A 7,425-nucleotide genomic window follows, 5' to 3' on the forward strand; every position below is an offset into this window, starting at 1 on the left:
ATAGGATTGGAGATTTTTGAGCTGGAAGGAATCTCTGAGGTCCTCTGGTCCAGCCTCCCTCATTCTACAGATGAGAACACTGAAGTCCAGCAAGGTTAAGCAATTTAACAGAAGTCATACAAGTGACTAAGGGGCAGGAATGGAATTCAAACCCAGGTCCTCCCTCCACGCAAATCCCCTTTGAAGGTTCTTAGTCATTACACTGAACTATGTCGCCTCTTCTAATTTATTGTTCTGTCAAGAATATACCTTCCATACTCTTTTTGGCAGTACCTATCTTTAAATTGGAAAGATTCTGAAAAGATTAGCATGGCTCCTGCACAAAGATGACATGCAAATTAGTGATGTGTTTCATATTTGAAAAAACAAACAATATGTTGTTTTCCTTAGCTGGAACTAGATGGGAAGACTACAGTTTTACGAGTTCATTTTCAGCTTTTGCTATTGAGCTCTTTGTAAACTTTACTGTGTAAATAGGGTTTTTTATTACGTCTGCTGTTATTGTCATTACCTTTAACACTTGAGAAAGGATTTCCTTGGGAACACCATATTTACATTGTTCTTGTAATGTGCTCCCTTTCTGACAATCTTATGAGATAAGAAATTGAAGTGAACCCCCTCCTTTTACAGATGAGGCTCAAAGAGGGTATGAGTTCCTCCTGGTCAGCTAGACAGTGTCAGAGCTTTCTAGAATGAGTTTCAATCTTAAAAAGACATTCATGAAAAAATGTTTTCTTTCCCTGTTTTAGTTGAGGAAATGTCTTTATTTTTTTAAGAAAACAAAACCAAACACTTTGATTTACATGTTTTAAGCAACGAAAGCCTCTGAACCCAATTTAGAAAGGCTTAGGAGGTAGAATGCATCCCTTTTTATCCCACAGTGAGACCTCTGATAGACCCAGATTCTGTCCCATAGCAGTTTTACAGCTTCTGTATTATAAAGCTCTTCTGTCAATTAAGTCTGCAGAAAAACTGCTGACTCATTTTCATTAGAGCATTGGCTCTACTCGAGGGCATTGCTGTACATACTGTTTGAGGAATTTAAACAGTCACTCTAGTTTCTCTAATTTATACCTCAGATCAATAGTATGATCAAATCTCTTATAGCTATCTGTTAATATGATTCAGTGTGAGGACTCAGATATCTGGGAGTGTCATACCTCATCTTCCATCAGATGAGGCCCCTGCAGCCCCATGAGTGGATCCATCATACTGACAATACAGTTCAGTAGATTCAACCCCAACCAGTAATCAAGAAAAAAGAAGTACTCTCCCCCCACCCCCTGTTTGTGAGACTTTCTAGCGTCTTTGTGCAGCTGTTTGGGAGAGCAATAACAGTGTGTAAGTCATGAGAATGACTGTCATTGAGCGAACGACTTGCCAGGTGGAGAAAAAATCAAATTATTTTGTGCTTAGGCGTTTATTTCCTTTTCAAAGTACTTTGGAAATAAATTTCTGCCAATTGAGGATAGCTGCAAGCCCTGTCTCCTTCACAGCTCATTTTTCCTCAGTCAAAATATAGAAATTGTACAGGTGTAATGCTTTCAATGGGATTTTGGCATATCCTTTAAAAAAAAAAAACAACCAGTAATTTATTTCGTGGGAGGGAAAATGAGTGCCAGAAGTAGAGGAAATCATGGTGGCACAATTAAAGAGTTAGGAAATGTGAATTTTTACACTTCCTAACAATAATCTCTATCACAGTATATTTTTTCATTTTATATTAAGTGCCCCTCATTAGAATCCCAAATAACACGATGGGGTCCGAGGTATGGTACAGTGGGAAAAGTACTGAATTTAGAGTCAGAAGCTTAAAATCCAGGTCTCTCTTGCTGCTATACTCCTATTCTCTCTATGACACTGAGCCAGTCACAACCTCACTATGCGTGTTTCCTCATCTATAAAATGAGGAGGTTGGAACTGATGACCCTTAAAGGGTTTTTTTTCCATTTACAAATTTGCAATGTGATATGTTAGCCATGACATATGAATTTGACAAGGTGAAGAGTCTACATACACATACAATCACAAACCTTTTCCTGTATACCTGAGCGATGGTATGTTGTGTCCAGTTTAGGAAGGACATTCACGAACTGGACCATATCCAGAAAAGAAAAACCAGGATGGAATGAGCACCTAGGGACATTTAACCTGGAGATGAGAAGATTTTAAGTACAGAAATGACAGCTGTCGTATAGTATTTGAAAGACTGTCATATGAAAGAGGGATTAGCCTTGTTGGGCTTGGCCTAAGAAGACAGTATTACTAGGAGCTATGCAGGAAAATGGCACAGAGAAACATTTCAACCTGAATAAGGAAAATTTCCCAACAGCAGAGCTATACAAAAGTGCAGTGTGTTGCCTCCTCAGAGGTCTTCAGGCTTCAGCCATTATCAGGGATGGGGCAGAGAGTATCCCTTGTTTAGACTGGATGATCTGAGAGGTCTCTTCCTGTTTAGAAATTCTATGAGCCTGCTCCCATGAACCAAACCCCTGGGGTAGAAGTAAGAGAGGATGGAGGGCACAGACAATTCAGTGAATAGGTTTTACCAAGTTCTGGTATGGATCTAAATGTACTATTAGTTAAACTCACAGGCTTCTAGAATTATTTCAATACTATTGTCCCCAGTATGGGCTTAACACATGGGCAGATACACATCAAGGGTCTGTATATCTGTAAATAACAATAAAATTGGCAATAAAGGATCATTTAGACAGAACCCGCCCCCCCCCCTTTTTAAGTGACAGTTCAATAGTTTACAAACCAGAGCTCAGATAACAGCGTTCACTTATGGGTACTGTGCCCACTTTAGGTATCTTATTTTAGAGAATCAGTAAAAATGAAAATGGAGAACTGTCTCAATGTATTAGTTTTAACATTGCCACCAGCATTGTTATTTTTAACATTTCCTGAATCTAGAGTGTTTTTATTTTCAATCTTATGATAACTTTACCCCTAAATTGTGGGATTGATCCTAGCAATAAGATTGAAAAGAAAATAACTACTCCTTTGAGAATTTCCAAAAGATGCTGCTGCAAGTCTGGAGATGTGTTAGGGTCACAAAAATGCATAAAAACATAAGTACTTTTCTAAGAAAGGAAAAGAGGGAGAATGAACGGTAAAAGAAGGGAGGGAGATAGAAAGGGATAAAGAAATGCAGGCAGAAAGAGCAGCAGAAAAAAAGAAGGGAAAAGAAAAGAAGAGAAAGGAAGGGACGGGAAGGGAAAAGAAGGGAAAGAAAGGGAAAGGAAGGGAAGGGAAGGGAAGGGAAGGGAAGGGAAGGGAAGGGAAGGGAAGGGAAGGGAAGGGAAGGGAAGGGAAGGGAGGAGAACGGATGTGAAATAAATCAACTAGGAATTTCTAACTGGCTGAGATATTTTGGAGGGGTTTCAATATGGAAACACCCTGTGTGTGATGTGTGCTGTTTCAATCAGGATAATCTTCTGTAGAGTATGGAAAGAACCGTTGTCAAGCATGTATATTGCTTGGAAGTAACCAATAATCTTTAGATCAAGAATGATTTCTTGCCAGTGTGGAAATATTCCTTCCAGTTTTGTAAATAACCAGCTAATTATTTTGTAATAATGAAAAGATATTAAAATAGAGAAAATTTTTACATTCTATACTATATTATTTAAGCAGTTTCTCCAATAAATGAACCTCTGTCCAACCCCATCCTCATCAAGGAGCATTTTGCTTTGTGAAGTGAATTAATTATTCAGTTGTTAGCCACCAGGAAAAGTCATTTATTTACTAAGTAGAATGAAGGAAGAGGTAGTTTGGCTCACGTGAAGCAATGGCCTGTTTCGTCCCAAGCAATATATAGCTTGAGCCTGCAGGATCAGACTCACTATTATAGTTTCCTAATAGGCCAACTAGGGAATTAAGTCCTGAACAGCTCATATGAAGTCATGATTCTTCAAAGGAACCCACAAAGATCGTACCTTCTAATTGAAACAGAATATGGTTGAATGCCAGAGACTGAAAAAAAATTCAGGTTTCATGAGCTCACTAATACATAGAATCCCATGTGAACCAGACATAAGACTAGGGACAAGTGACCAGAGTTCTATCCTTGGCATGAACATGCCATGTAACCTGGGGGCAGCCACCAAATCCTTCCCAGCTTTAGCTTCCTCACCAGTCCAATGCTAATAATAAAACCTGAACTTTTGCCTGCTTTATAGGAATGTTGTGGGGGTATACAGAATTGGGCTTTGAGCTCTCTGGTTAAAAGTCCTATACAGAAGCAATAACTCTCATCTGCTTCAGATACACCACATTGAGAATCTAATGCCAGAAATACTCTGTGTGCAACTTGGCACAGCAAGTCACTCGATTCTTGCTTTCCTGACTTTCAAAAATTATAATTAGTCTCCATGACCTTGCTTAAAAACTATTTTTTCAAATGGATTCAGTTTTGCTTTGATACCAAAATTAGATGGGGAAAAAAATTGAAGGGGCAAGGATAGGAAAGCAAGAAAGACTGACATCCTTTCTCCAGCATGTTGACTCTGATGGGACTTTAGCAGCTTCAAAGCTGAGTTCTTTTTCTTTTCATTCTTTTCTTTTTTTTAAAGCATACTACCTCTGGCAACAGCAAGCTTTTCATCTTGGGGTGCCAGTCCAACAGGGAACAGAGGAGAGGTGAGGAGGGTGCATGCCAGGTTACTGCAGCTCATACCTAGAACATTCTCCCAGTCATGCTTTTATCAATTGGAGCAACGTAGGTGAAGGCAGTGGCAATAAGCCCAGGAGAGCTGCAAATCAAAAGAAAATTAAAGGAGAGAGCATGAGGGTGCCAGGGTTGAAATGTCAGAATAGCAGGGGACAAGGATGGCGAGTCAGATGGCCCAGCCTGCTGGGCTAATTTCTGGCACTGGGCCCAGCCTCCCCCAAACTTCTACTTTACATTAGCCAAATTCCAGGGTCACAGCAACCTTTATATAACAAAACCTGGGGAAATGCATGGCCTCTAAATGTCGAGAGGACAAAAATGCTGCTGTCTCTAGAGCCAGAGCTGACTCGCTATTTTCAATGACAAGGTATTCAGGCTTTCTATACTTCCATTATACATGTAAGACAGAAACAATAGCAAGTCTGTGCTAAGCAACCTCCCTCATGGGACTGATATGAACAGTAATTACATATATAGGCACATGTATGTATGCATATGTATGCATGTATACATACATATATGTGTGCATGTTTGTATATATAAATATATGCTTATATTGAGATATATACATACATATGTGTGCATTATATATACATATATGTATATTTTAAAACACTTTATCAAAGAGTGCTAAAGCAACTCTTAATTATGAAGTCAGTCCAAGTAAATAAACCTTCAGCTTTAATGGGTTTGCTATCTGCAGTGAGCATGGTAATATTAAAAAAAAAACTAACAGTAGTAGGAGCAAAGTACTAGAAAATAGGAGGCTAAATCCTGAAGCTCAGTCACAGACTTTCTGTGTACTCTTCCCAGTAGATTCTTTGGACTGAGGAGCTTATCTGGAAAGCATACAAAGCGGATGAGCTCCTTTACAGAGCTTAGTGGAAAAATAATAAGTGGCTTTGAGCCATTTACCAAAGGCAGTTTAAATATAATAATAAAGGCAGAGCTGAGCTCTTAGATTTCCCAGAGGCAGTTCCTATTCATGGGAATTTGAACCCAGTGCACACCAGAGCGTAGGATTTGTCCCATGAATCCTTGTGGATTTCTCTAACTTTCAGTATTTGCCTGCTGATATTCATTGTCAGATCTTGCTTAGTTTTACTGGTAAAGAAAATGCAGACTAGGTATTCCTAAGAGTACCAGCACGATTGTGCATGTGGCTTCCATCAGTGGAGTCAATGAGAGTCATCTGTTGGGTATTAGAAAGCCTTGCAAATAATTGTGACCTAAGGAGTCCACTTCTAGGAAAATATTTCTGAAGTGTTTTCCTTGAATCTTTGCCATTAAAATGGATGGAACTCTTTCAATTGTCTCTTTTTCTTTCCTGGTCATAGCTTCAGAATTCTAGCGCTGCTTGATTTCCTTCAGTTGCAGATACTGGTGGCTGAAAGCATGGGCCAGGCCCCAGAAAAATTTCCCAGAGGGAACATACATAGGGCCAAATTGGACCCACCGAGTATCTCTGAAATGTGTGGTAAGTGTCCAAGGTGATGATAATGCTATAGCTAGGGTGGGGTCATCACTGTACTGAGAGACCATGCAGCACCCTCCCTGGCCATCTGTATTGGTCAATTGCATCACCATCCTTTAATTGCAAATGCTGCAATTAAAATGTAGGATTGAAAAGCCCTATAAGTTTTTGCTTTTCCAAGTCATACCTGTAGTATCTCCACTCTCCTTTGGACAATTACATTCAAAGACTAAGTGGGCTACATTTAATCCTCTCAATGACTCTCTTCTAATAGAGCATGTGAGAATCTCATTATACTCATCCATGGAGGACCCCCATTAATGGGAGGGCAGTGGTAGATAAGCCAGATAGACAATAAGAGTACTGTTGTAGACCAGAGAATTGCCTTGTACCAGAAAAATTGACTCTAAGGTAAAAGAAGGAAAGGGTTCTAATAGCAGCTGTTACACTAATCAACCATGTGACCATGGGCAAAGGCATTTTACCTCAGTGGACTTCAGTTCTGTTATTCATGGTATTCCAGAGCAGGAAGACACCTGAGAGAATATCTAATCTAGCGTCTAATTATTGCATTGATAAGGAAACTGACACCTCAGGGAAGCAGCGTCTTATCCAAGGTTATACAACTAGATATTCCCAAACCAAGACAAGAAGCCAGATTTCTTAGCTCCCAATCCAGTGTTCTTTCTACTACAACACATTAAGATCATAGAACAATTAAAAATATTAATTGATGATGCCAATTTTATCCATTAGGGATTTTCAAATAGCATTCTTATGGCCAGAGATATATCACTGATCTAATCTGTTTATATGCACATTTACAATACATATGTGAATGGATAGATAGATAAACAGATAGGAAGAAACTCAAAGTGGATACCAGTCCAGCTGGAGTGACACTTCAGGAGGAAACTGGTCCCTAGTACCATTGGCCCAATTCATCTTATTCAACTAAAACAATGAAAATACTGTATAAAAAAAGAGAAAAAGTAAAGGTAAAAAACAAATCATAAGAGTGGTTTGCTTTGTAACAATATAGCGTCATCCTTTTAAAGAGATTTTAGGAGATATTTTCCTCTACTAGATGTGCAAAATAATTAGAAGGTTTTAGTTACTTAAAGTCTTAAGCTTTTGCTAGCTATGTGAATTAGGGAATGTTAAGGTGTGAAATAAGAGGGGTGTGTTCGTGTGTGTGTATGTCTGTGTGTGTGTGTGCGTGTGTGTGTATGTGTGTGTCTGTGTTTGTGTGTGTGCGTGTGTGTGAACTTCA

At 39.1% G+C, this 7,425-nt stretch overlaps 1 non-coding gene across 1 annotated transcript; it reads left to right on the forward strand.

Annotated features, from left to right (window-relative positions):
• Window positions 1-254: 254 nt before the first annotated feature.
• On the forward strand, window positions 255-361 carry LOC140513001 (U6 spliceosomal RNA). The gene has a single exon (XR_011970046.1). It is a non-coding gene; the product is annotated as a U6 spliceosomal RNA (small nuclear RNA).
• Window positions 362-7,425: the final 7,064 nt, after the last annotated feature.

Source organism: Notamacropus eugenii, chromosome 6 (assembly GCF_028372415.1).
Source record: "Notamacropus eugenii isolate mMacEug1 chromosome 6, mMacEug1.pri_v2, whole genome shotgun sequence".
NCBI lineage: Eukaryota > Metazoa > Chordata > Mammalia > Diprotodontia > Macropodidae > Notamacropus > Notamacropus eugenii.